Source organism: Trachypithecus francoisi, unplaced genomic scaffold, assembly GCF_009764315.1.
Source record: "Trachypithecus francoisi isolate TF-2019V2 unplaced genomic scaffold, Tfra_2.0 Lachesis_group5, whole genome shotgun sequence".
Lineage (NCBI taxonomy): Eukaryota > Metazoa > Chordata > Mammalia > Primates > Cercopithecidae > Trachypithecus > Trachypithecus francoisi.
This window is the reverse complement of record NW_022681470.1, coordinates 69,247,105-69,254,357: the sequence shown is the minus strand read 5'-3', so window position 1 is coordinate 69,254,357 and position 7,253 is coordinate 69,247,105. Positions and strand designations below refer to the sequence as shown.

The 7,253-nt window shown below is 45.0% G+C and overlaps 1 long non-coding RNA gene across 2 annotated transcripts in view; it reads right to left on the bottom strand.

Annotated features, from left to right (window-relative positions):
* Positions 1–7,253, bottom strand: part of LOC117075328 — a 68,363-nt gene that overhangs the window by 41,788 nt on the left and 19,322 nt on the right. The gene's annotated exons all lie outside the window — the stretch shown is intronic.

Genomic DNA, 7,253 nt, shown 5'->3' with positions numbered 1-7,253 from the left:
GCAGCGAGTCTTTTCACAGTCAGCATTAATCCATTCATGACGGTGGAGCCCTCATGACCTAAACGCCTGCCATCAGGCTGCACCTCCCAACACTGTTGCATTGGGAATTCAGTTTTGAGCATACGCTTTTTAGGGGACATATTCAAACCATAGCGATGTGCTCATTTTATATCTGTAGGAGAGTCATGATTTTATCTTTTTGTTTCTTTTTAAAGTTGCTCTTTTTTTCTGATAAGAGTCTCACTCTGTCGCCCAGGCTAGAGTATGTGCAGTGGCGTGATCTTGGCTTACTGCAACCTTCGCCTCCTGGGTTCACGTGATTCTTCCACCTCAGCCTCCTGAGCAGCTGGGAATACAGGTGCACGCCACCATGCCGGACTAATTTTTGTATTTTTAGTAGAGATGGGGTTTCACCATATTGGCCAGCCTGATGTCGAACTCTTGACCTCATGATCTGCCTGCCAAAGTGCTGGGATTACAGGCGTGGGCCACCATGCCCGGCCAAGTTGTTCTTAAATAAGAAGTATAGGCCAGGCACCGTGGCTCATGCCTGTAATCCCAGCACTTTGAGAGGCCAAGGCAGGCAGATCAGCTGAGGTCACGAGTTCAAGACCAGCCTGGCCAACATGGTGAAACTCTGTCTCTATTAAAAATACAAAATACAAAAAAAAAAAATTATCTGGGTGTGATAGCACACACCTGTAGTCCCAGCTACTAGGGAGGTGAAGCGGGTGGATCACTTGAACCCAGGAGGTGGAGGTTGCAGTGAGCCGAGATCGCCCCACTGCACTCCATCCTGGGAGACAGAGCGAGACCCTGTCTCAAAAAGAAGAAGAAGAAAGAAGAAGGAGGAGGAGGAGGAGGAAGAAGAAATGGAATAAAGAATGGAAAACCTCCTTCCTTCTCAACACTTGCATAGTTGCTAATGACCTGGTATTTCTGGAGGTCATGATGGGGGAAAAGATGGTGATCAGTAAGAGATCATCCGCCGGGCGCGGTGGCTCAAGCCTGTAATCCCAGCACTTTGGGAGGCCGAGACGGGCGGATCACGAGGTCAGGAGATCGAGACCACCCTGGCTAACACGGTGAAACCCCGTCTCTACTAAAAAATACAGAAAACTAGCCGGGCGAGGTGGCAGGCGCCTGTAGTCCCAGCTACTCGGGAGGCTGAGGCAGGAGAATGGCGTAAACCCGGGAGGCGGAGCTTGCAGTGAGCTGAGATCCGGCCACTGCACTCCAGCCTGGGCGACAGAGCGAAACTCCGTCTCAACAACAACAACAAAAAAAAAAAAAAAAAAAAGAGATCATCCAGAGCTTATTTTGTCGTTTGGAGTATGCTGCTGCTGCTTCTGGGCACAGTCCATGGGCTGTCCTAGAGGTTGCTGTCAAGGTTGGCAGAATGCCCAGTTTTCTTTGGTGCAAGACTACCTAGGTTCAAATTATGGCTCCCCAGCTCCAGTCTGAGAGGCTTGGGGCAAGTTACTTAAACATTCTGTGTCCCAGTGCCCCCATCTGTAAAATGAGGATAACACCAGATCCTAGCTGGTGGGATTCTTGTAAAGATTAAATGAGTAAATACATATATAAATCACTTGGAATAGTGCCTGGCCTATTTGTAAAAGCAAGTTTTAGCTGACACTATTATTTTTTTCCTCCTACAACAACTATTATTAATAGAATAGACACTGATAATTGAAATCACGCAGTCTCCATGATCCATATGTTACTTCGACAGAGATCGTATTTAGTTAATTCTCTCCCAGAGTTGGTGGCCAGTACCATTGGGTGCAAATGAGGACAGCCCAAAGAAGGGAGCCATTCACACACTGGCCTGGGGGTGTCCTGAAGCCAAATGAGGATGCCTTCCATGTTACTTCAAACTTAAAAAGATGAAAGACTTTGGGCTGTTTTCGCAACAGAAGCACCTATGACACCCCTGGGGTGGGTGCTGTCTATGAATGGCTCCCTTCTTTGAGCTGTCTTCATGCCACTCCTTTTACATCTTGATTATGTACTTCTTGAAACACCTCACACTGTGCCTAGGACATAGTAGGTGCCTAATACATTTGAGCTACAATACTATGAACCCACCAAAGAAATCACTTTATGAAGAATAATAGCTGTCATTCACATATTTCTTTACAGAGCATTTTCCAAAACCTTATTTCTTAAATTGTCACAGCTTCTTTGATTATAAGGCAGGAAGGGGAAAATCTTATTATATTTTCCAGGAAACAAATAAATAAACTAATGTCCAGTGGGCTTGAGTAAATGGCCCAAGGTTCATCCAGTTAGTGGAAGTTTGGTCTCCTGAATGCAGGTTTCAGGTTCCAAATCCCAGGTGTTTCCTATTGCCTGGGGGAAAAACTGGGAAACTGTTGATTCCTCTCCTCCCACCATCCCATTTGCCCTCTGTTCAGTCAAGCCAGATATGGACAGAGCCACCTTTTAGAGAAACCATAACAAAGCCACTCTTCTTTAAGTGAGTCTCACTGCCAGTGCAATCATAAGCCACTCCACACAGTCAACAATCATGGAGGAGATGCCAGGAACTGTGCTAAGTACTGGGGATATAAAGAGGAATAAGTCAGGCCAGGAACTACATTCTAGCACACCTGAGAGAGAGAGGTGAGGTGTGTGCTCCCAGAGACAGGGTAGGAGGCAGCAATGGCCAGAATAAAAGCAAAATGTCAACAACAGCTCAGAAACAAGGAAAGTCATAATGTAAATAACAAAGAAACAACTGCAAAGAAAGTTGAACTTGATTTCCAAGCCTCCCTCCTCTGTCCCCATTCCCAGTATCCCCTGTTAGAATGTCTTATGGCTAAAATGATCTTGTAGTTTGACCATATCCTGAGCTAGAAGCAGCAGGGGAGATTTCCTCTTTGAGGGCTTCCTCCTCACCTGGACAGATGGGGGACTACTGCAGGGTATTTGGGGGTTGAATATGGGAAATAGGGAGGAGAGAATCACTGTGTCTGTCATCTCTGTAGACAAGTCTTAGATCTCTTCTGGCTTGCCTGTGAATTACTGGTTTTATATATTATATATATTATAATGTGTGTGAATCTGTTTGTCCATTTAATGCTGAGAATTAAATCGTTCCATTACAAGACTGTAAATCAAAGAGTGAATGGAGGGAGATTCCAAAATGATTCTTCCCCCTGATGGGGTGGGAGGGACCACCAGCACCACCACCACAACAAGGCCCACCACTCATAGGACTCATCTACCTCTTCAAAAGGGTGCAGCCTACGTGGGAGATTTTTGTTCTACTGGCATGGAGGGAATACTCCTTAGGTTAATATGAAGGGTTCTAACTCCCAGAAATAGAAGGAGTTTATTCTGTAGTAAACAAGAAGCCAATGGACCCCTCCCTATGGCCTGTCTCTGTTCCAACCAGCTTCTCCACTACTGATATCTCTGAGCTGGTATCAATCCTCAGTGACCAGCTTACCAATGACCTGGCAGCTGTTCCTCCTGTAGAAAATTCAGTTCCATTCAGTGCCAGCTGGACAGCCCAGTTGCTCCCAAGGATAGTCCCAGAAGCTCTATTTCCCATGTTGTGAGAGACCTTGGTGTCAGACGAAGTGAGGGCTCCATCCTAATCACATTGGCTGACCACTGGGCACTGCTGGCCCTAAATTAATCCTTGCCACAAGCAAAAAGACAGCTATAATGATTTCCACCACACAAATAGGGAAACTGAGGCTCAGAGAGATGAAGAGCCTTCCCCAAAGTCATATAGCCAGCAAGGGACTGGGCCGAGTTTCATCACAGACCTGTCTGACACTGAAGCCCGTGCCTTTCCCACGACATCACTTGGCCTCTTGGTATTTTTGGCACCACATGGCTAAGGACTTAATATTCTGGTACACCAATGCCAGCCAAGGCAAGGGACAAATGTTGCTTGTTTGTAACCCTTCCCCCTCTTGGGAAAATAAGCCTGGGTCCTTGTATTTTAATGAACTCTCCTGGTGATTCAGTGGTTAAGGACCACTGAATTGGACATTCATGCTATTGTACTGTAAGATTACTCAGTGCTAACTCTTCAGGAACTTTGTATTCCTCATCTCGTTTAATCATCCTGAAAATCCTATCATGTAAAACTAGTTTTATATCCAATTTATTTATTTATTTATTTTTTGAGATGGAGTCTCACTCTCTCGCCAGGCTGGAGTGCAATGGCGTGATCTTGCCTTAATGCCACCTCTGCCTCCCCGGTTTAAGCGATTCTACTGTCTCAGCCTCCCAAGTAGCTGGGACTACAGGCACATGACACCACGCCCAGCTAATTTTTTTTTTTTTTTTTTAGTAGAAACAGGGTTTCACCATGTTGGCCAGGATGGTCTTGATCTCTTGACCTCGTGATCCACCTGTCTCGGCCTCCCCAAGTGCTGGGATTACAGGTGTGAGCCACCATGCCTGGCTATATCCAGTTTTTTTTTTTTTTTTTTTTTGAGACAGAGTCTCGCTCTGTCGCTCGGGCTGGAGTGCAGTGGGGCCAGATCTCGGCTCACTGCAAGCTCTGCCTCCCAGGCTCCCGCCATTCTCCTGCCTCAGCCTCCCGAGTAGCTGGGACTACAGGCGCCACCACCTCACCCGGCTAGTGTTTTTGTATTTTTTTTTTTTTTTTTAGTAGAGATGGGGTTTCACCGGGTTAGCCAGGATGGTCTCGATCTCCTGACCTCGTGATCCGCCCGTCTCGGCCTCCCAAAGTGCTGGGATTACAGGCTTGAGCCACTGCGCCCAGCCTATATCCAGTTTTTTAGATAAAGACTCTGAGGCAGAGAAATTTCAGTAAACTGTCCAAGGCGGCTCATCTGGAAAGTGGCAGGGCAGGGTGTCAAACACAGGGAATACAGCCCCACAGACTGCAGGCTCAGCTGCTATTCCACCTGGCCTCCCCATTAGGCCTGCTTCATTTCAATGGGGTCTTCTGGAGAAAATGCCTTTCCTCTGGTGAAATAAATTACCTGGTGGGAATAACTCACTAATTACAGGACTGAGGTTGATAGGATATTTTGAGACAAACAAAATGTGTGATATTTCCCTCCTCTTCCATCCCAGATCAGATGCCACATTCAGCCAACTCCTATACAGAGAGCCAGCCCTGCTGATTCCTGGCATTCACCTCCTACTTCTTTGCTATCTGAGTCTCCCATTTTCTCATACAGTTTTGCTCCCAGGAGTCCACCAGAAATAGTGTATGGGTGAAAATGAATAGCAAAAAGAAAGATTAAGAAGCAACCAACTGTGTTGGGAAGGAGTGATACTGTTTTAGATGGAAATTTGCCTGAAAATAGACCATTCAGTAACATAGACAGTAATAAGTTGTATGTAACCGCCAAACAATCATGCACATTTTATGCAAAAGTTCATATGCCCTCTGTGATATTTGGAGATGGCATCAGAACTTCCTAATATAGCCCAGTGGTTAAGAAATAGTTATTGAGGCCAGGTGTGGTGGCTCACGCCTGTAATCCCAGCACTTTGGGAGGCCGAGGAGGGCAGATCACCTGAGGTCAGGAGTTTGAGACCAGCCCGACCAATATGATGAAATCCCTGTCTCTACTAAAAATACAAAAATTAGCCAGGCATGGTGGCAGGTGCCTGTAATCTCAGCTACTCAGGAAGCTGAGTCAGGAGAATTGCTGGAACCCAGGAAGCAGAGGTTGCGATGAGCCAAGATTGTACCATTGCTCTTGAGCCTGGGTGACAACAGCAAGACTCCGTCTCAAAAATAAATAAATAAATAAATAAATAAAAAGAAATTGGTATTGAAGTCCATCAGACCTGAGTGTTGAGCACTAGCTTTGCTGATTACTAGCTACATGACCTCAGGCAAGTACATGACCTCTCTGCCTGGGTTTCCTCCTCTATAAAATGAGAATAGTATAGTACCTGCCTCATGGAGAGGCTGTGAGAACTAAGTGAGTAAAGCGCCATAGAACCTCCTTCACAGGGGCTTTGGAGGGAAATGGTGACCCTAAGGAGAACCATTTCTCTTCTCTGCTTTCCTCTGTCCCCTTGGCAATGACTTACCTCCTTCCCTCTCACACAGGGGCACCTGACTCAGTACAGACTCTTCCTTCAAGGCATCTAGCTCAAAGGACTTTCCTCCCCTCCTTTTACGTGGGGAGCTATGTTCTTGGCTTTGAGACAGATTTCTTAAATTGTCTTCCACAGTTGCAAGTGACTCAACCGTTGCTTAGAGATTTAATTAACCAACAATAGAAGGCTTGAAAGAGACAAGCCTCTGGGAACTTTGTCCCTTCCCTGGTTGGCTGGGAGTAGGGTGAGAATGAAACAAGGAACCTTCTAGAACCACACTATCCAATATGGTAGCCACTGGCCATATGTGGCTATCAAGCATCTGAAATGTGGCTGTCTGAATTAAGGTGTACTATAAGATACTCACCAGATTTGAAAAGTTCTATGAAAAAAGAATGTAAATATCCCATTAATAATTTTATATATTTATTACAAGTCAAAATGATATTTTTGATATATTGTTTTTATTTATTAAAACGTTTCTACTAAGTCATTTAAAATTATGTATGGAGCTGTTGAATGTCACTGTTCTAGAGTGTTCATGATTTAATAATGAATTAACAACATATTAACACTTTTTGAAAGTGACTTTAACACAGATCTATGTCTTAGTTTTGTGCTGCTCTAACAGAATATCTGAGACTGAGTAATTTATAAAGAACATAAATTTATTTTATCACAGTTCTGGAGGATGGGAAGTCTAAGATCAAGGCACTGGTATCTGGTGAGGGCACTCCTGCTTCATCCTTTCAAGACGGAAGATAGAAGGGAAAAAAGTTGGGAGTGGGGGATGGGGAGAGAAGAAAGAGAAAGAAAGGTGAGAGGAAGAATCTAATTCCATGAGCCCTTTTTATAACAGCATTAGTCCATTCAAAAGGGCTTGAAAGAGACAAGCCTCTGGGGCTAAACACAGCCCATTATGCCCCACCTCCCAACACTGTTACATTGGGGATCAAGGCTCCAGAGCGTTAATTTCTGTGGCACATATTCTAACCATAGCAATCTACTTTTACCTTTATGAAGTAGCTATTGTTATAAACAATGTTCAGGTAAAGGCAGCAAAGCCACAACCTATTCAGTATTTAGACAATCAGCAGGCTTGCTTGCTGGGACAGATCTGAGCTGAGAGATAACCAGATGGAAGAACACTGACTGAGAGAGCAAAACATCCGGCTTCTCAGGCCTGCTGTGCTACTAAA